We start from the raw sequence: 23,314 nt of genomic DNA on the forward strand, positions 1-23,314 counted from the left end.
GGACTGAGATAAACTGGCATGAGTAGAGGGGTTCCACTGTATTTAAACCTAAATACATTTTTAAGTTAGAGTGGAACTCAGTAGCATTGATATAGAAATTTGATTTTTGTTGTTATTTAACTGCATAAAAACAAACAAACCAGAAAATGTTTTATATCCTCTATTTGCAAAATTTTAAATGATTTAGCAATCTACATTCAACAAAAATAGAGTTCAAACTTGTCCACTATAATACAACTAAGACAGATCGCATTGTAAAGACTGAAGGTGGTCAGTTTTATAATCTTGGATATGATTATACGAGTTCATGTCTGCCATGTCGTTGTAACTTCTGCCTCAGCCAGCAATGACTGAAGGGTCAATATAATAAAAAATACTAAATTTATATTAATCCTTTTGTCATTTTCATTGCCTTTGTTGATTTGCATTCAAAATTTTCTTGAACTACTATTTTATAAACATTTATCAGTAAAGTTGGAATCAAATTATAGATTATAATTCAAACTTTATTATACGAGTTAATTTCTTAATTTAAAAGTAAATATTAAAAGAACAAATATAAATTTGTGAGTCACATGATATGCTGAATGCAGTACTATTTAAAATTAAATGTTTGTGATGTCAAAATACTAGATCTATAGTTTTGTACAAGTTAGGAATTCAAATAACCAATATTAACAAAGTATATAAAATAAAACCTCATCCTTTTTATGTTCATGAGATATGGCTTATGTACTGAATCAAAAACAGTGGCACCCCATTCAACTCTAATGTTTTTTGAAATGGTCCTTTATATACTCTTCTAACCGTATGTTGCAGGTGAATAACTAATCAACAGTTTAGAATGTCCCCATGATAAATTTTCCCTACCATTTTAATCTTTCAAAAGGCTTCCACATTCTTTTGATTCAAGTTATTAAGGAGGTAGATTGTGTCTTTAGTCTGTTCAGTTTTCACACTTTTTAAAATCTAGAAAAATCTCTGCATTAATTTAATAAATTATTGTAGAATTATGTGGTACCAGTGTAGTTATTATTTTATGGTTATTCAACTATGTATATAAAATGTTAAAAAAGAAGAAAGGTTCATATCCATGTGAAATTTTAAGGCTTAGCTAGCAACCTGTGTCCATTAACAACTGGGTACGAAGGTGATAGTGAGAAGACCTGATTGTTTGCTTTACTTTTCATTTATTCTATAAAATACCAGTACATTGAAACAGCCAAGACTAATGGTTAGTTTTATATTACTGGATAGGTAACCTGAGTGCACATGCACTATGTCAATGCAGGCTGTGTAATGTAATATATATGTAAATACAGCTTGTTTGGGTTGAGAAAATTTTTTACGTAGAAGAGTGAGCAATGTTTAGACTTTCTTCGGTCATTGTCAGGTTTTTCTCAACCTAAACGAGCTGTTTATTTTTCTCTACAAGTGGGTTTTCTTGATGTTACTGATTGTGTAATGTAATGTAGGTGTAATTGGAATGTCAATATTATAACAATAAAAAAAAGTTATGAGACTTAAGGTACTTAGACTAAAACATTTGGGTAACATGTAGCTATTGTGGCATAAGGAAAAGCATAATTTATATTTATTTCCTAATTTCCTTTTACAGTGGTTGTGAGGTTGGTCAACTGACAGACCTTGCATAATTAATGTATAGAAAATAACATAAAATATAAAGCCTTACTGAGAACAACCATTTGAAATGTATTTTAGGGGTTTTGGACATATACAATTATTTGAAATTTTTGGAATAAGTTTTTTTTATCATAACATGAAATCATTTTGCACTTGTATTAGTAATGAAACAGGCTTTATGTAATCTTTGGGGAAATATTTCATTAAAAAGTCTAATTTTTTGGACACAAAAAATGTAATTTCTACTGAAAGTCTACCAAATTTTGGAAAGATGCACATGCTGTATCAAAAGTTAATAGTGCAAATACTTAACGCAAATGGGGAAATGAACTCGATATTACGGAGCACATTGCAAAAGGGTTAATATTATTGTAAAAGCTTACTGTTATGTTACTAACAAGCAATATGGTCATAAAGTGGTGAGAAGTTGTGCTAACAGTTAGATTCCACAGCAAGTGTTGTTTCTTATTGTTTTTACATGTATAATGAAATAAGTGTGGCTCCTCTTTCTGTGACAAAATGTTTTAAAAATTAAAACTTTTTAGTTCAGACTATTACAAAGAAACCAAACAAACAATTATTCAAACTGTGGCAATTTTGATTAATATGAATGAATTGTTGCATTTGTACTATCCAGCAATCAAAATATATTTTTTTAAATTATATCATTCTTGTTAATCCTATTCAGTTAGTGTCTGGTTCACATATATAATCAACTGTTTAAGCTAGGATTTCTAGATATTACTGTTTTATTATTCAGACTATCTTAGAAGTGTATGTGTGTGCATTATAGGTTTCTTTTTCTTTACATTAAATGCTTTGATTGTTCATACCTTCTGCTGAGGACTGCATTTTGGCCTGTTCATAGTTTATCAGCACAGCTTGAGTCAGTGAATCAAAGAAATGCAGCTAGGCCTCTTACAATGGTCATGTTATAAGTAATGAATGAAAACTCTGTAGGAATGTAATATCGAAGGGGTCAAAATGTTATACAGTAAAACCTGTCTAAGCTGGAAATATCAAAATTTTGCAGCATTATCTTAAGATTTCTTTTATAAAAGGCTCTCTATATGGCAGAAGCTGCATAATGCAGATGGAAAACTCTTTCACCTATCTCGTTTATTAGCAAATAGGATTAGAACCTGAGTAAGGTAGAAACATGTTTTGTTTAAATATTAATTTTTAAAATAATAATAAATTATTGTTCAATTAACAACCTGTCTAAATATTAATAGATTCTCAGACATTTTGTTACAGTAAGTATTAGTTAAGTATATTCTGTTCTTTTTCTTCCGTCATTATTCTGGAGGTTGCTATTCGGAAGAACAATTGACTGTACTTTTGGTTGTATTTGCTGATGGGAAAACTAGAGAAACCATGGGTAATATGTAAAAGTGAAAATCTGTGTTGTTTCAAAAATTTAAGGAAGAATCAACTTCCTGTGGAATGGAAAGCAAATAATAAATCATGGATGACAAGTGCTATATTTGAGGAATTTTTTAACAAATTAAACAAAAGAATGGAAGAAGGAAATAGGAATACTCTACTTTTCCTAGGTAATGCAACTTGCTATCCAAAAGTTCAACTTTGAAATGTTCGCTTAGTCTTTCCTCCTCTGTATACAACATCAGTTCTACAGCCACTAGGTAATAGAATTATACAGTGTATAAAATTGAAATACAGAAAATTTATGCTTCAGCATATTATTGCAAACATGGACGACTGTAAGAGAGCATCTGAAATTACCATGAAAATTGTAGTGTTAGATTCAAATGCATTTTTAAATCATTCCATCAAATGTATAAAAGATTAATGCATAATAAAGTGCTTTTGAAACTGGATTTATTCTCAATAATGGCAGAAATTGTGGAGAAGTTGTTTGTTATGGTGATTTTAGTGAAATTCAAACTCTGATTGAGAAGATTGCAGATGATTCTGTGAATGCAGAAATTTTTGTGTATGTTGACAAGAATGTTTTAACTGAAACTGAAATTGATTTAAAATCTATATAGAAATACAAGATAACAGTGTGAGAGATTTTGAAGTAGAACAAAATTGAAAAGATAGTGAGGAAATAGAAATTCCTCCTTCATTACAAATGAATAGGGAATATGAACTTCATGAAAATACCATAGAATTGGCACTCTTTAATTGCATGAGAAAGCCCATTAGACAAAGTTGAAATTGAATAATTTCTTCAAATAAATTTGTTTAAGATTGTGTACTTTTGTATATTTTGAATGTCTATTAATGCTCTTATTCTAATAACTAGCATAAACAGTAGAATAACATTATTCACAAACATCTCATTTCCCTTGAGTCAAACTAGTATAACGTCTGCTCAAAAATTGTATGTAATTAAGGAAATGCACACTCACTGTCTAAGCCGAAATTTTTCACAGTCCTGTGAGATTTTGCCTCAGACAGCTTTTACTGTGTTTTTTTGTTAAGCACAAAACTATATACTGGGCAAATTGTGCTCTGTTTTGTTGTTTTTCTATATCTTTAGAATTGTTATAAAATCATCTCGAGAATAAGTAGTTGAATTATAATTGATTAATGAGCCTGATTTTTAATTATTTTGCATATTCCACTAATCACCCAGTCCTATCAACATTTTAAGTAGAAAGCTTCCTTTAGTTTGCTATTATGAGACTTGAGCTACGTAACTAAACATTTGTATGTTTATAATATGTTGTTATTCTAGCAAGAAAGTGTAATTTGTATTTATTTTTTTTTTTTTTTATGATGCTTATGAGGTTGGTTAAGTGACAGACCCCTAACTATTAGAGTATAGAAAATAATATATACAGTTTTACTGAAAACAAACCTTTGAGGTTTTAGAGATGATGCAAATATTCCAGATTTTGGGACTAAGAGTTTTTATAATTATAACAAGAAATTGTTTTGCATTCAGACTGATAATGAAAACTATTTTATCAAACAAATCTTTGGTAAAATATTTCTTAAAAATCAGAATTTGTGTAAACAGAATACTTGTAATCTTTACTCAAAGTCCATTAGAAGTTATAGTGCAAATAATGTGTGTGAATGTGTACACAAACTCTTATACTGTGCTGAGCCTGTTGCAAAAGGGATTAGTGTATGTTATGACATTTAAGCTATTTAAATTAAATATTTGTGTTTACAAGTTATAATTTGTAGTCATTCTGGAAAGTAAGCATTATAATTTATAGTTACTTCCTAATTTTTATAGTGGTTGTCAGTCAGATATATCAAGTATGAATAGAGATTTTGATTTGAGTAACAGAAGTTTTTCTTTAAAAACATTTCATAATTATCTGCAGGTTACTAAGATTTCGTATGTGAAATTTGAAAATATTCTAATGAAAGGGTTAAATTGAAATGAAGTACAGTATTCCCTCGCTATTGGTGGGGGTTACGTTCTGGATGCAGTTTTAAAACTTCTATGTATGAGATTATATACGGTACTAAATGCTTCCCAGACACTTTCTAAAGACACTCTTACTCATTAATACAGTAATAATGTAGTAATATTGCATGCAGTCATGTATTTCACTAATGTAGTAATGATAATGTAAACACATTTTAATTTTGTACTACAACAATATTTTAATCAAAAAGAAACGTACATAGTATAGTTACCCATACTGTATTACTGTACCATAAAGTCATTTTCTATGCGTACAACACATGTAGTAGAATTGACAGAAAGTGGAACAAATTTAAAGGCAAACTTAGACAGATAAATACAGTACGCACAGTTTGGGTAATAATAATACAGTACAGTACAATTCAGTAATAATTGTTCGATAAAGACGTCAATCGATAAAACTGCTTCAGAGAGTAAATACAGACATACCCTCGAAAAGCGCTTTTAGTCTCTATGACCTACAAAAACCCGGTTTACCTAGCATTTGTTTTTATGACGTTATGACGCTTAGTCTGGTATACCGCATACGATGCGATAGGGTTAAGAGCCTAACCCGCGAATGGGGAACCGCGAATAGGTAAGGGTATACTGTACTTCACAAAACCAAATATAGATTATAACTTCAATGCACTCCATGTGTATTTGTGAATAATTATGGAAATGACTTCCCCTTTTGGTGGGTTCATGTATCTGGTGAGGGAACCTCGTAGAAAAGGTTCTGTAGTTTCAGTTTACCTCCTCTGGAATCTGAACATCCACCCAAGTGTTTTGTTCTGCATGGCAACCTTGAAGGGGAGGAATGGATTCTGGTGGTTTAGGGTTCAACTCCAACACATCATCTTTGGTCTTGAATCCCTAAAGATGGATAACCTTGGGATGGCCCTCTCATGGTCAGTCAGCTGGTCCAGTTGAGCTAGGATCAACCAAGTACCAGTATTGGATGTTCTTAACAGGTGTTGTAGACATTATGTCTGATTGTTGATGTTTTGGTATAGTGGTCATGAAAACCCTAATGTTGCTGCATTGTTTTTTTTGGCATTACAGTGCATACTCTTATAGGGCTCTGTGATGGGTGGGACAATAAGCACTGAAATATTCTTATCTCATTATGGATACCCCCATTTACGAACAATATTCTTATCCTGTGTGTGTCTCCTTACAGGAAACATTTCTGAGACCTGCTGATGCAGTCACCTTTTGGCAGTTTTCTTTGTACATAAATGACAGATTCTGTGATGAACTAGTGCATGAAGGGGTGGCACTGCTGTTTGATAAGCATGTGCCTGCCCTGTCTTTGCTGCTCAATACACCATTGGAGGCTGTAGCCATCTGTGCTTCCTTGGGTTGTACCATCATAATTTGTCCTCTCCACCTGTCTCCTGAAGAGATCTATGATTAGTCAGATTTTGATTCCCTTATTGAATAGTTCATCATCTCTCTTCTAAATCCTGGAGGATTTTAATGGACATAATCCCCTCTGTGGTGGTGCTGATATTGATGGGAGTCTTTCCATACAGCATACTTTCTTGGATCACAACCTTTCCAGGGCTTACCCTGGACTAAATTCTTCTGTATCCAGGCTATTAGCCAAATGATTTTTTTGGAAGCCAATATTAGCCAGTGTTTTAGCCAGATAGGTTTGATCCGTATCCAACCCTCCAGCCAGTCACATACGATAAGACAGTCAAAGAATAAATGACAACTAAGTTCTTATCATACATTTTATTTCAATGAATTTATCATTTATCAAATTTATTATAAAACAACAGTTTCACAGTTACAAAGTTCAATGTTTTTCACACACAAATCATCACAATAATGACATGGGAAGACGAGTCACTAAATTAAAAGTAATTTATTACATGCTGCTAAACAGGGTCTCTCTAGACTTGCAAACCAGGGAAAAGTTTTTCTCAAATTTTACAAAATTATGGATAAGTTTAGAGTCGATAGCATTCTTTTCTTCTATAATATAATCTGTATAAGATGACTCTTTCCTTGTTATTTTGTTATTTTGTGGCCAAAATAACACAACAACATTTAAAATACAAAAGTGATAAAATTTGGCCAAAATAACACAAAGAACACAAAAAGATAAAGTGCTCAAAATAACACAAGAACATTTAAAATACAAAAAAAGTGATAAAGTGGCCAAAATAACACAGCAACATTTAAAATACAAAAGTGATAAAAGTCAAAATAACACAACAACATTTAAAATACAAAGTGATAAAAAAAATAACACAAAACATAAAATTTACAAAGTGATAAAAAAAATAACACAGCAACATTTAAAATACAAAAAAGATAAAGTAATAAAATAAAACAAGAACATTTAAAATAATAAAATAACACAACATTTAAAACATTGGAAAAAAATACAAAAGTGATAAAAAGCCAAAATAACACAACAACATTTAAAATACATAAAGTGATAAAAAATAACACAGCAACATTTAAAAATTCAAAGGTGATAAAGTATTGGCAACATAAAATAACAACAACAACATTTAAAATACAAAGTGATAAAAAAAATAACACAACAACATTTAAAATACAAAGTGATAAAAAAAATAACACAACAACATTTAAAATACAAAGTGATGAAAAAAATAACAAACAACATTTAAAAAAACAAAGTGATAAAAAAAGTAACAACAACATTTAAAATACAAAGTGATAAAAAAAATAACACAACAACATTTAAAATACAAAGTGATAAAAAAATAACACAACAACATTTAAAATACAAAAGTGATAAAAAAATAACACAACAACATTTAAAATACAAAATAAAAATAATTACAACAGCACATTTTAAAAATACAAAAAAAAAATAACACAGCAACAACATAAAAAAATAACACAACAACATTTAAAATACAAAGTGATAAAAAAAAATAACACAGCAACATTTAAAAACAAAGTGATAAAAAAATAACATAACTTAACATTTAAAATACAAAAGTGATAAAATAACAACAACATTTAAAATAAAGTGATAAAAAATAATAACACAACAACATTTAAAATACAAAGTGATAAAAAAATAACACAGCAACATTTAAAATACAAAGTGATAAAAAAATAACACAACAACATTTAAAATAACAAAGTGATAAAGTGTAAAATAACACAACAACATTTAAAATACTAAAGTGATAAAGTTATTAAAAATAACACAACAACATTTAAAATACAAAGTGATAAAATGTAATAAATAACACAACAACATTTAAAATACAAAGTGATAAAAAAAATAACACAACAACATTTAAAATACAAAGTGATAAAAGTGTAAAATAAACAACAACATTTAAAATACAAAGTGATAAAAAAAAAAATAACACAGCAACATTTAAAATACAAAGTGATAAAAAAATAACACAACAACATTTAAAATACAAAGTGATAAAAAAATAACACAACAACATTTAAAATACAAAAAAATTGATAAAAATAACACAACAACATTTAAAATACAAAGTGATAAAAAAAAAATAACACAACAACATTTAAAATACAATAAAGTGATAAAAAATAACACAGCAACATTTAAAATACAAAAAGTGATAAAAAGTAAAATAACACAAGAACATTTAAAATACAAAGTGATAAAGTGTGTAAAATAACACAACAACATTTAAAATACAAAAGTGATAAAGTGATAAAATAACACAACAACATTTAAAATACAAAGTGATAAAAATAATAAAAACAACATTTTACAACAACATTTAAAATAACACAACAAAGTGATAAAAAAAATAACACAACAACATTTAAAATACAAAGTGATAAAAAAAAAATAACACAACAAAATTTAAAATGATAAAGTGATAAAAAAATAATAACAACAACATGTAAAATACAAAGTGATAAAGTGGCAAAAATAACACAACAACATTTAAAATACAAAGTGATAAAAAAAATAACACAACAACATTTAAAATACAAAGTGATAAAAAAAATAACACAACAACATTTAAAATACAAAGTGATAAAAAAATAACACAGCAACATTTAAAATAAAAAAGTGATAAAAAAAAATAACACAAGCAACATTTAAAATACAAAGTGATAAAAAAAATAACACAGCAACATTTAAAATACAAAGTGATAAAAAATAACACAGCAACATTTAAAATACAAAAGTGATAAAGTGGCCAAAATAACACAAGAACATTTAAAATACAAAAGTGATAAAGTGGCCAAAATAACACAACAACATTTAAAATACAAAGTGAAAAAAATAACACAACAACAAAAATTGATAAAGTGGCCAAAAATAACACAACAACATTTAAAATACAAAGTGATAAAAAGTAAAATAACACAACAACATTTAAAATACAAAAGTGATAAAAAATAACACAGCAACATTTAAAATACAAAGTGATAAAAAATAACACAGCAACATTTAAAATACAAAAGTGAAAAAATTACCAAAATAACACAACAACATTTAAAATACAAAAGTAAAGTACAAAGTAACATAAACAAATTTGATAAAGTTGGTAAAAGTAACACAACAACATTTAAAATACAAAAGATAAAGTGGCAAAAATAACACAACAACATTTAAAATACAAAGTGATAAAGTGTAGTAAATAAAACAACAACATTTAAAATAATAAAAAGTGATAAAAATAAAATAACACAACAACATTTAAAATACAAAGTGATAAAAAAAAATAACACAGCAACATTTAAAATACAAAATGATAAAAAAATAACACAGCAACATTTAAAATACAAAGTGATAAAAAATAACACAGCAACATTTAAAATACAAAGTGATAAAAAAAATAACACAGCAACATTTAAAATACAAAGTGATAAAATAACAAAATAACACAAGAACATTTAAAATACAAAGTGATCAAAAGTAATAAAATAACACAAGAACATTTAAAATACAAAAGTGATAAATTACAAAAATAACACAAGAACATTTAAAATACAAAAGTGATAAAGTAATAAAATAACACACAACATTTAAAATACAAAAGTGATAAAGTGATAAAATAACACAACAACATTTAAAATACAAAAGTGATAAAAGTGGCCAAAAATAACACAACAACATTTAAAATACAAAGTGATAAAATGTAATAAAATAACACAACAACATTTAAAATACAAAGTGATAAAAAATAACATAACAACATTTAAAATACAAAGATAAAGTCAAAAAAATAACACAACAACATTTAAAATACAAAGTGATAAAGTATAAAAGTAAAATAACACAACAACATTTAAAATACAAAAAAGTGATGATAAGTAAAATAACACAACAACATTTAAAATACAAAGTGAAAGTGATAATAAAATAACACAACAACATTTAAAATACAAAGTGATAAAAAAAAATAACACAACAACATTTAAAATACAAAGTGATAAAAAAAATAACACAGCAACATTTAAAATACAAAGTGATAAATAAAAAATAAACACAGCAACATTTAAAATACAAAGTGATAAAAAAAAAAATAACACAACAACATTTAAAATACAAAGTGATAAAGTAATAAAATAACACAAGAACATTTAAAATACAAAAGTGATAAAAGTAATAAAATAACACAAGAACATTTAAAATACAAAGTGATAAAGTGGATAAAATAACACAAGAACATTTAAAATACAAAAGTGATAAATAATAAAAATAACACAAGAACATTTAAAATACAAAAGTGATAAAAGTGGTAAAATAACACAACAACATTTAAAATACAAAGTGATAAAGTGGCCAAAGTAACACAACAACATTTAAAATACAAAGTGATAAAAAAAATAACACAACAACATTTAAAATACAAAGTGATAAAAAAATAACACAACAACATTTAAAATACAAAGTGATAAAAAAAATAACACAACAACATTTAAAATACAAAGTGATAAAGTGATAAAAAAATAACATAACACAACAACATTTAAAATACAAAAGTGATATTGTAGTAAAATAACACAACAACATTTAAAATACAAAGTGATAAAGTGTAAAAAAGTAACACAACAACATTTAAAATACAAAGTGATAAAAAAAATAACACAACAACATTTAAAATAAAAGTGATAAAAAAGTAAAATAACACAGCAACATTTAAAATACAAAATGATAAAAAAATAACACAGCAACATTTAAAATACAAAGTGATAAAAAAAATAACACAGCAACATTTAAAATACAAAGTGTGATAAAAAATAACACAACAACATTTAAAATACAAAGTGAAAGTGATAAAAAAATAACACAGCAACATTTAAAATACAAAAGTGATAAAAGTATTAAAATAACACAAGAACATTTAAAATACAAAAGTGATAAAGTGGCCAAAATAACACAACAACATTTAAAATACAAAAGTGATAAAATTAGTAAAATAACACAAGAACATTTAAAATACAAAAGTGATAAAAGTAGTAAAATAACACAAGAACATTTAAAATACAAAGTGATGATAAAGTAAGTAAAATAACACAAGAACATTTAAAATACAAAAGTGATAAAGTGGCATAAAATAACACAACAACATTTAAAATACAAAGTGATAAAGTGTAAAATAACACAACAACATTTAAAATACAAAGTGATAAAAAATAAAATAACACAACAACATTTAAAATACAAAGTGATAAAATTAAAAAATAACACAGCAACATTTAAAATACAAAAGTGATAAAGTGGCCAAAATAACACAACAACATTTAAAATACAAAAGTGATAAAGTGGTAAAATAACACAACAACATTTAAAATACAAAAATGATAAAGTGGTAATAAAATAACACAACAACATTTAAAATACAAAAAGTGATAAAAGTAGTAAAATAACACAACAACATTTAAAATACAAAAGTGATAAAGTAAAATAACACAACAACATTTAAAATACAAAGTGATAAAAAAATAAAATAACAACATTTAAAATATGATAAAAAATAACACAGCAAATTTTAAAATAAAGTGATAAAAAATAACACAGCAACATTTAAAATACAAAGTGATAAAAAATAACACAGCAACATTTAAAATACAAAGTGATAAAAAATAACACAGCAACATTTAAAATACAAAAGTGATAAAAGTATTAAAATAACACAAGAACATTGAAATAAAACAAAGTGATAAAAAAAATAAAATAACACAAGAACATTTAAAATACAAAAGTGATAAAGTGGTAAAATAACACAAGAACATTTAAAATACAAAAGTGATAAAATGGTAGTAAAATAACACAAGAACATTTAAAATAAAAAATTGATAAAAGTACAAAATAACACAACAACATTTAAAATACAAAAGTGATAAATTAGTAAAATAACACAACAACATTTAAAATACAAAAGTGATAAAGTGATGTAAAATAACACAACAACATTTAAAATACAAAGTGATAAAGTGAATAAAATAACACAACAACATTTAAAATACAAAGTGATAAAGTAAAAAAATAACACAACAACATTTAAAATACAAAGTGATAAAATTAGTAAAATAACACAACAACATTTAAAATACAAAAGTGATAAAAGTTAAAGTAACACAACAACATTTAAAATACAAAGTGATAAAAAAAAATAACACAACAACATTTAAAATACAAAAGTGATAAAAAAAATAACACAACAACATTTAAAATACAAAAGTGATAAAAAAAAAAATAACACAACAACATTTAAAATACAAAGTGATAAAAAAAATAACACAACAACATTTAAAATACAAAGTGATAAAAAAAATAACACAGCAACATTTAAAATACAAAAGTGATAAAAAAATAACACAGCAACATTTAAAATACAAAGTGATAAAAAATAACACAGCAACATTTAAAATACAAAGTGATAAAAAATAACACAGCAACATTTAAAATACAAAGTGATAAAAAATAACACAGCAACATTTAAAATACAAAAAAGTGATAAAATTAGTAAAATAACACAAGAACATTTAAAATACAAAAGTGATAAAAAATAACACAGCAACATTTAAAATACAAAGTGATAAAAAATAACACAGCAACATTTAAAATTCAAAGGTGATAAAGTTAGTAAAATAACACAACAACATTTAAAATACAAAAGTGATAAAATTAGTAAAATAACACAACAACATTTAAAATACAAAGTGATAAAAGTAGTAAAGTAACACAGCAACATTTAAAATACAAAGTGATAAAAAATAACACAACAACATTTAAAATACAAAGTGATAAAGTGGCCAAAGTAAAACAACAACATTTAAAATACAAAGTGATAAAAAAAATAACACAGCAACATTTAAAATACAAAGTGATAAAAAAAATAACACAGCAACATTTAAAATACAAAGTGATAAAAAAATAACACAGCAACATTTAAAATACAAAAGTGATAAAGTGGCCAAAATAACACAAGAACATTTAAAATACAAAAGTGATAAAGTGGCCAAAATAACACAAGAACATTTAAAATACAAAAGTGATAAAGTAATAAAATAACACAACAACATTTAAAATATAAAAGTGATAAAGTATAAAAGTAAAACAACAACATTTAAAATACAAAAGTGATAAAATTGGTAAAATAAAACAACATTTAAAATACAAAGTGATAAAAAAATAACACAACAACATTTAAAATACAAAAAAGTGATAAAATTGGTAAAAATAACACAACAACATTTAAAATACAAAAGTGATAAAGTAGTAAAATAACACAACAACATTTAAAATATAAAAAAGTGATAAAGTTAGTAAAATAACACAACAACATTTAAAATACAAAGTGATAAAAGTGGCCAAAATAACACAACAACATTTAAAATACAAAGTGATAAAAGTATTAAAGTAACACAACAACATTTAAAATACAAAGTGATAAAGTATTAAAATAAAACAACATTTAAAATAAAATACAAAAGTGATAAAGTGGCCAAAATAACACAAGAACATTTAAAATACAAAAAAGTGATAAAGTAGTAAAATAACACAAGAACATTTAAAATACAAAAGTGATAAAGTGTAAAATAAAACAACAACATTTAAAATACAAAAAGTGATAAAGTAATAAAATAACACAAGAACATTGAAAATACAAAAGTGATAAAGTGGCCAAAGTAAAACAACAACATTTAAAATACAAAGTGATAAAGTGGCCAAAGTAAAACAACAACATTTAAAATACAAAGTGATAAAAAAATAACACAACAACATTTAAAAATACAAAGTGATAAAAAAAAATAACACAGCAACATTTAAAATACAAAGTGATAAAAAAAATAACACAGCAACATTTAAAATACAAAGTGATAAAAAAAATAACACAGCAACATTTAAAATACAAAGTGATAAAGTGGCTAAAGTAAAACAACAACATTTAAAATACAAAGTGATTAAAAAAAATAACACAGCAACATTTAAAATACAAAGTGATAAAAAAATAACACAGCAACATTTAAAATACAAAGTGATAAAAAAAAAAATAACACAACAACATTTAAAATACAAAGTGATAAAAAAAAATAACACAACAACATTTAAAATAACAAAGTGATAAAAAAATAACACAGCAACATTTAAAATACAAAGTGATAAAAAAATAACACAGCAACATTTAAAATACAAAAGTGATAAAGTGGCTAAAATAACACAAGAACATTTAAAATACAAAAGTGATAAAAAATAACACAGCAACATTTAAAATACAAAAGTGATAAAAAATAACACAGCAACATTTAAAATACAAAAGTGATAAAAAATAACACAGCAACATTTAAAATACAAAAGTGATAAAGTGGCCAAAATAACACAACAACATTTAAAATACAAAATTGATAAAGTTATAAAATAACACAACAACATTTAAAATACAAAATTGATAAAATTAGTAAAATAACACAACAACATTTAAAATACAAAATTGATAAAAGTAATAAAATAACACAACAACATTTAAAATACAAAAGTGATAAAGTGGCCAAAGTAACACAACAACATTTAAAATACAAAAGTGATAAAGTGGCCAAAATAACACAACAACATTTAAAATACAAAGTGATAAAGTGGCCAAAGTAACACAACAACATTTAAAATACAAAGTGATAAGTGTAGTAAAGTAACACAACAACATTTAAAATACAAAGTGATAAAGTGGCCAAAGTAACACAACAACATTTAAAATAGAAAGTGATAAAGTGTCCAAAGTAAAACAACAACATTTAAAATACAAAGTGATAAAAAAAATAACACAAGCAACATTTAAAATACAAAGTGATAAAAAAATAACACAACAACATTTAAAATACAAAAGTGATAAAAATAACACAACAACATTTAAAATACAAAGTGATAAAAAAAATAACACAACAACATTTAAAATACAAAGTGATAAAAAAAAAAATAACACAACAACATTTAAAATACAAAGTGATAAAATAACACAACAACATTTAAAAAATAAAAAAGTGATAAAGTGGTAAAATAACACAACAACATTTAAAATACAAAAGTGATAAAAGTAGTAAAATAACACAACAACATTTAAAAATACAAAGTGATAAAGTAGTAAAATAACACAACAACATTTAAAATACAAAGTGATAAAGTGGCCAAAATAACACAACAACATTTAAAATACAAAGTGATAAAGTGGCCAAAATAACACAAGAACATTTAAAATACAAAAGTGATAAAAGTGGTAAAATAACACAAGAACATTTAAAATACAAAAAGTGATAAAAGTGGCCAAAATAACACAAGAACATTTAAAATACAAAAAGTGATAAAGTGGTAAAATAACACAAGAACATTTAAAATACAAAATTGATAAAGTAAAAAAATAACACAAGAACATTTAAAATACAAAAGTGATAAAGTGGTAAAATAACACAACAACATTTAAAATACAAAGTGATAAAAAATAGCAACATTTAAAATACAAAAGTGATAAAGTGGTAAAATAACACAAGAACATTTAAAATACAAAAGTGATAAAGTGGTAAAATAACACAAGAACATTTAAAATACAAAAAAGTGATAAAGTGGTAAAATAACACAAGAACATTTAAAATACAAAAGTGATAAAGTGGCCAAAATAACACAAGAACATTTAAAATACAAAAAAGTGATAAAATTAATAAAATAACACAACAACATTTAAAATACAAAAAGTGATAAAAATAAAAATAACACAACAACATTTAAAATACAAAAGTGATAAAGTAACAAAATAACACAACAACATTTAAAATACAAAAAAGTGATAAAAGTAATAAAATAACACAACAACATTTAAAATAAAAAAAGTGATAAAATGTAGTAAAATAACACAACAACATTTAAAATACAAAAGTGATAAAAGTGTAAAATAACACAACAACATTTAAAATACAAAAAAGTGATAAAGTGGCCAAAATAACACAACAACATTTAAAATACAAAAGTGATAAAAGTGGCCAAAATAACACAACAACATTTAAAATAGAAAAGTGATAAAATAAAATAACACAACAACATTTAAAATACAAAAGTGATAAAGTGGCAAAAATAACACAACAACATTTAAAATACAAAAGTGATAAAAGTGGCAAAAAGTAACACAACAACATTTAAAATACAAAGTGATGATAAAAAAAAGTAAAACAACAACATTTAAAATACAAAGTGATAAAATGTAAAAAATAAAACAACAACATTTAAAATACAAAGTGATAAAGTAAAATTAAGTGTAAAGTAAAACAACAACATTTAAAATACAAAGTGATAAAAGTGGTTAAAAGTAAAACAACAACATTTAAAATACAAAGTGATAAAAAAATAACACAACAACATTTAAAATACAAAGTGATAAAAAAAAAAAATAACACAACAACATTTAAAATACAAAAGTGATAAAAAAAATAACACAACAACATTTAAAATACAAAGTGATAAAAAAATAACACAACAACATTTAAAATACAAAGTGATAAAAAAATAACACAGCAACATTTAAAATACAAAGTGATAAAAAAATAACACAGCAACATTTAAAATACAAAGTGATAAAAAAAATAACACAAGCAACATTTAAAATACAAAGTGATAAAAAAATAACACAGCAACATTTAAAATACAAAGTGATAAAAAAAAATAACACAACAACATTTAAAATACAAAGTGATAAAGTGGCCAAAGTAACACAACAACATTTAAAATACAAAGTGATAAAAAAAAAATAACACAGCAACATTTAAAATACAAAATGATAAAAAAATAACACAGCAACATTTAAAATACAAAGTGATAAAAATAAAAATAACACAAGAACATTTAAAATACAAAAGTGATAAAAAATAACACAGCAACATTTAAAATACAAAGTGATAAAAAATAACACAGCAACATTTAAAATACAAAGGTGATAAAGTGGCCAAAATAAGACAACAACATTTAAAATACAAAAGTGATAAAGTGGCCAAAATAACACAAGAACATTTAAAATACAAAAGTGATAAAAAATAACACAGCAACATTTAAAATACAAAAGTGATAAAAAATAACACAACAACATTTAAAATACAAAGTGATAAAAAAAATAACACAGCAACATTTAAAATACAAAGTGATAAAAAAATAACACAGCAACATTTAAAATACAAAGTGATAAAAAATAACACAGCAACATTTAAAATACAAAAGTGATAAAGTGGCTAAAATAACACAACAACATTTAAAATACAAAGTGATAAAGTGGCTAAAATTACACAACATTTAAAATACAAAGTGATAAAGTAATAAAATAACACAACAACATTTAAAATACAAAGTGAAATGATAAAGTGATAAAAAAATAACACAAGAACATTTAAAATACAAAAGTGATAAAAAATAACACAGCAACATTTAAAATACAAAGTGATAAAAAAATAACACAGCAACATTTAAAATACAAAGTGATAAAAAATAACACAGCAACATTTAAAATACAAAGTGATAAAAAATAACACAGCAACATTTAAAATACAAAGTGATAAAAAATAACACAGCAACATTTAAAATACAAAAAAGTGATAAAAAAATAACACAACAACATTTAAAATACAAAAGTGATAAAGTGGTAAAATAACACAACAACATTTAAAATAATAAAAGTGATAAAATTAGTAAAATAACACAACAACATTTAAAATACAAAAGTGATAAAGTGTAAAATAACACAACAACATTTAAAATACAAAAAGTGATAAAGTGGTAAAATAACACAACAACATTTAAAATACAAAAGTGATAAAGTAATAAAATAACACAACAACATTTAAAATACAAAAAAGTGATAAAGTGGTAAAATAACACAACAACATTTAAAATACAAAATTGATAAAATTAGTAAAATAACACAACAACATTTAAAATACAAAAGTGATAAAGTGGTAAAATAACACAACAACATTTAAAATACAAAAAGTGATAAAGTGGCCAAAATAACACAAGAACATTTAAAATACAAAAGTGATAAAGTGGAAAATAACACAACAACATTTAAAATAAAAAAAGTGATAAAGTGGCCAAAATAACACAACAACATTTAAAATACAAAAGTGATAAAGTGGCCAAAATAACACAACAACATTTAAAATACAAAAGTGATAAAGTGGCCAAAATAACACAACATTTAAAATACAAAAAAGTGATAAAGTTAATAAAATAACACAACAACATTTAAAATACAAAAGTGATAAAGTGGTAAAATAACACAACAACATTTAAAATACAAAAGTGATAAAGTGGCCAAAATAACACAACAACATTTAAAATACAAAAGTGATAAAGTGTAAAATAACACAACAACATTTAAAATATAAAAAGTGATAAAGTGGTAAAATAACACAACAACATTTAAAATACAAAAAGTGATAAAGTGGTAAAATAACACAACAACATTTAAAATACAAAAGTGATAAAGTGGCCAAAATAACACAACAACATTTAAAATACAAAGTGATAAAGTGGCCAAAATAACACAACAACATTTAAAATACAAAAGTGATAAAAAATAACACAGCAACATTTAAAATACAAAAGTGATAAAGTGGCTAAAATAACACAACAACATTTAAAATACAAAAGTGATAAAGTGGCTAAAATAACACAACAACATTTAAAATACAAAAGTGATAAAGTGGCTAAAATAACACAACAACATTTAAAATACAAAATTGATAAAGTGGCCAAAATAACACAACAACATTTAAAATACAAAATTGATAAAGTGGCTAAAATAACACAACAACATTTAAAATACAAAATTGATAAAGTGGCCAAAATAACACAACAACATTTAAAATACAAAGTGATAAAAAATAACACAGCAACATTTAAAATACAAAAGTGATAAAGTGGCCAAAATAACACAACAACATTTAAAATACAAAAGTGATAGTGGCCAAAATAACACAACAACATTTAAAATACAAAGTGATAATACTTGAAACATGCATTTATCAGAATTATGATAAACAGAAAAGCAATTAAAAGGATTAGAAATTTAAAGAAGGATGCATTTTCAAATATATGAAATATGCTGCTTGTATTGTTGAACATATAATTTTCTATTTCGTCTTCACTGTTCCGATCTTCCTTCTCCATTGGCAGTTCCTTTTCGTATATTGTCATGTTGATTTTCTTCCAGGAGATAATAGTTTTGTGTTTGTCATCGCACGATAAATTTCTTCATATGAAGTTATGGTTTTTTTATGTTATGATATGTCTTTCTTATTTCGAGAATAATTCTTTGTTATCCTTGGCTTCATGAAATGTTTCAAGGGGTGTTATAGCTGAAGGTTTCTCTGTGATTTATGAGAATAATATCTTTAATATACAAATATGTTCAGTTTTAATACAAGCAAATTAGTTAAATAATGTTATATATAAAGACTAAAATTTTATAAAGGATGGTTACAAATAGTCCTTGAAAAAAATAGTACAATCGCAAAGAGAAACTACCACATTCTGTAAAAAAAAACACGCATCAAATTAATGAAATAAGTACATGTGAAAGCTATTATAAAATATATCTTCAACTGCATCATCTCTAAAAAGTTAGTTTTGTACTGTTGAAATCATCTGGACTTTTCCACTTGAATGATTTAATCATATCCAGAAAAGCATCTGAACTATATTGCGTACAAATCAGTTAAATTAACTACTGCACGAGCTACTAATAATTTATTCAACATCAACAGTAGGACATGATTGGATAGTTCATTCTTTAGTATAAATCATTAGATCTTCATATCTATGTGGGTGTGAAAGACCATTCACTTTGTGACGTTCTCCTACATTATATACAATTTTCGTGAACCTAAAATTTATTGGAATAAAAAACACAACATATAAAATATAGTAATAACATGATGAAAATTACACAACATTTAAAACAGAAAGTGATTAAATGATAAAAATAACAACATTTAAAATACAAAACGATAATACTTAAAACATGCATTTATTAGAATCATCACAAACATAAAAGCAATAAAAAAAAATTATAAATTTAAATAATGATGCATTTTCAAATAAACGATTTATGTTCCTTCTATTATTTTCTCTTTCGTATTCAATGTTCTTGTCTTCCTTCAGCGTTGGTAGTTCCTCTTCGTATGTTGTTATGTTGAAATCTTTTCCACGAGATGACAGTGTTGTTTTGTCATCGAACTACCACGTTCTGTAAAAAAAACAAAAAAACACGCATCGAATTAATGAAATAAGTACATGTGAAAGCTATTATAAAAAATATCTTCAACTGCATCATCTCTAAAAAGTTAGTTTTGTACTGTTGAAATCATCTAACCTTTTCCACTTGAATGATTTAATCATATCCAGAAAAGCATCTAAACTATATTGCGTACAAATCAGCTCAATTAACTACTGCACGAGCTACTAATAATTGTTGGTGAAAATAAATGAGTTAAAGGTTTATTATAATGGAGAAGACAAGAACACTTTTAACGATAGGATATTTGAAGATTATTAAATTTTCATTATTTTTGCACAGATCATTGGCCAACTTTACATCAATACTGATATATTTCTCACAATCATTTTTATTGAAGTTCCACGTTAGTCCCCCGGCTTTTCATTTCAGAACAGATCAAAACAAGAATATGTATTGGTTCTTGTATGAAAATTTATTCAACATCTACAGTTGGAAGGTATCGTATCATCCTTAGAAGAATGTTTACCTGATAAACCAACTTTGTTATAAACCATGATAATGCGGTCTTGGTTACGAATTACCTAATTTAGTACGAATGAAGTTGAGTTATTCAGTATATCGATATATAATTAAAACGCTCAAACAATGATCAGTGTAATATATTTGAAAATCTTGTAAGTTAATATTTTTCAATTCAATGACAAAAATAGTGAAAGTTCATGCTATCACCAACGAAACTAACATTGACGTGTTATATAAATTACTTTGGTGAAATATATATAGGTAAACTTAATGATAGTATCACTAAACTTTATGATTTATTCGCCTAAATACTTTTGTGAAACGCCGATTTCTAGTGTTAATTCCTCAAAGACATTTGTGTTCCACTGGGGCCGGTACATATGTATATTATAACGGGACGCACAATCAGACCAAACTGAAATCATGTGACAGGTAAAGAATATAATCATTATTGATTGTCAGGTTGGCTAAAACACTGCTGGTTCCTAATAGATTTAATATAGGAAGAATTGGTTTTTTACCTGTGTTGGTTAGTTTCCGTATGAAGACCCGCCATTGGGAATTAGACATCGGAGTATAAGTGTTGTTCTTTTCATCTAAATCATAGATTTTTCCTTTCGTTGAAGTATTTTTTTGAAATATAATGTTCTGGGTGTCTGTTTTAATAACAACAAACAGACACACCAGAATAACTCCGAAAAAGATGTTAGTTTTGGAACAAACGTTTTTCAACATGTCAAGTGTTTCTCTCTGGCTTTCGAACTATTTCAAATTGAACTCATTCTGCACAAATCCGTTACTAACGGTTAATAAGAGAGTAATGTTGTAGGGTAGACAATATTTATTGCAATAATATGCTATGATAGTGCTTTCATATCTAAACAATATTAGTAAACTGATTTTACCAATTTCAAATAAGCGAACAGCAGTAACTTTGAATTTATTTAACTCTAGAAAATAAAACGACCTATATATTAGAGATGTAACTATATATATATATATATATATATATCTATAAGTACACACATATGAAGGTATTTTAAGATTTAACAAACCTTTCGAATTTACTGCTTCATTAGGGTTAATATACACAACTGTATGATATTAGAATATTCATTACCTGTAATGTTCTATCTCTCGAGCCTGTGGTAACGTGCGTCTAACAATGTATAAATTACAACTGCTGTTCTCATTTTACGCTAACTTATACAGCGATACTAACATCTGATATATTGTTACGTATTATAATTTGAAATAATGGGAAATTTTAATTTAGGATTTAATTAAATATTAATATGTATGAAATTTATGATACTTATTACTCGTAATTTCGGGATGATGGATTCGAATCCCTTTCTCAAAAAACATGTTCTCCCTTTCAGCCGTCAGGTCGTTATAAAGTGACGGTTTATCTCACTATTCGTTGATAAAAAAAAAAGTAGCCCAAGAGTTGGCGGTGGGTGGTGATGACTATCTGCCTTCCTTTTGTCTTACACTGCAAAATTACAGACGGCTAGCGCGGATAGCCCTCTTGTAGCTTTGCACAAAATTAAAAACAAAGAACCAACCTATCCATTTAATGAAACTAGCTGGATGGAAGTCATGTAAATTCATGATTAATAAAAAGTTATCTTAGGACATGAAAGTTATTTATATTTATAAGTTACATATATATTCTTTTAAAACCGAGAACTCTCATAGAAAAGGCAAAACACAAAATATGAAACTGTAAATTTACATGTATCTCTTCATGGAAACACATATCTTCATGTTGAATTTGGTGAAGATCCATCAACAGAGGCGAAGTTGTGGTAAACAAAACAAACACTTGTATATCCACACCCTACGAGGTTTGTTTTTGTATTTCGCATAAAGCTACTCGAGGGCTATCTGTGCTAGCCGTCTCTAATTTAGTAGTGTAAGACTAGAGGGAAGGCAGCTAGTCATCAGCACCCACCGCCATCTCTTGGGCTACTCTTTTACCAACGAATAGTGGGATTGACTGAACATTATAACGTCGCGACGGGGATGCGAACCCGCAACC

The 23,314-nt window shown here is 25.6% G+C and overlaps 1 protein-coding gene across 1 annotated transcript in view; it reads left to right on the forward strand.

The window, feature by feature from the left end:
* Positions 1-23,314, forward strand: part of LOC143230651 (pre-mRNA-processing factor 39-like) — a 61,410-nt gene that overhangs the window by 1,335 nt on the left and 36,761 nt on the right.

The sequence above is a fragment of the Tachypleus tridentatus genome, chromosome 10 (genome assembly GCF_004210375.1).
Source record: "Tachypleus tridentatus isolate NWPU-2018 chromosome 10, ASM421037v1, whole genome shotgun sequence".
In the NCBI taxonomy this organism is placed as follows: domain Eukaryota; kingdom Metazoa; phylum Arthropoda; class Merostomata; order Xiphosura; family Limulidae; genus Tachypleus; species Tachypleus tridentatus.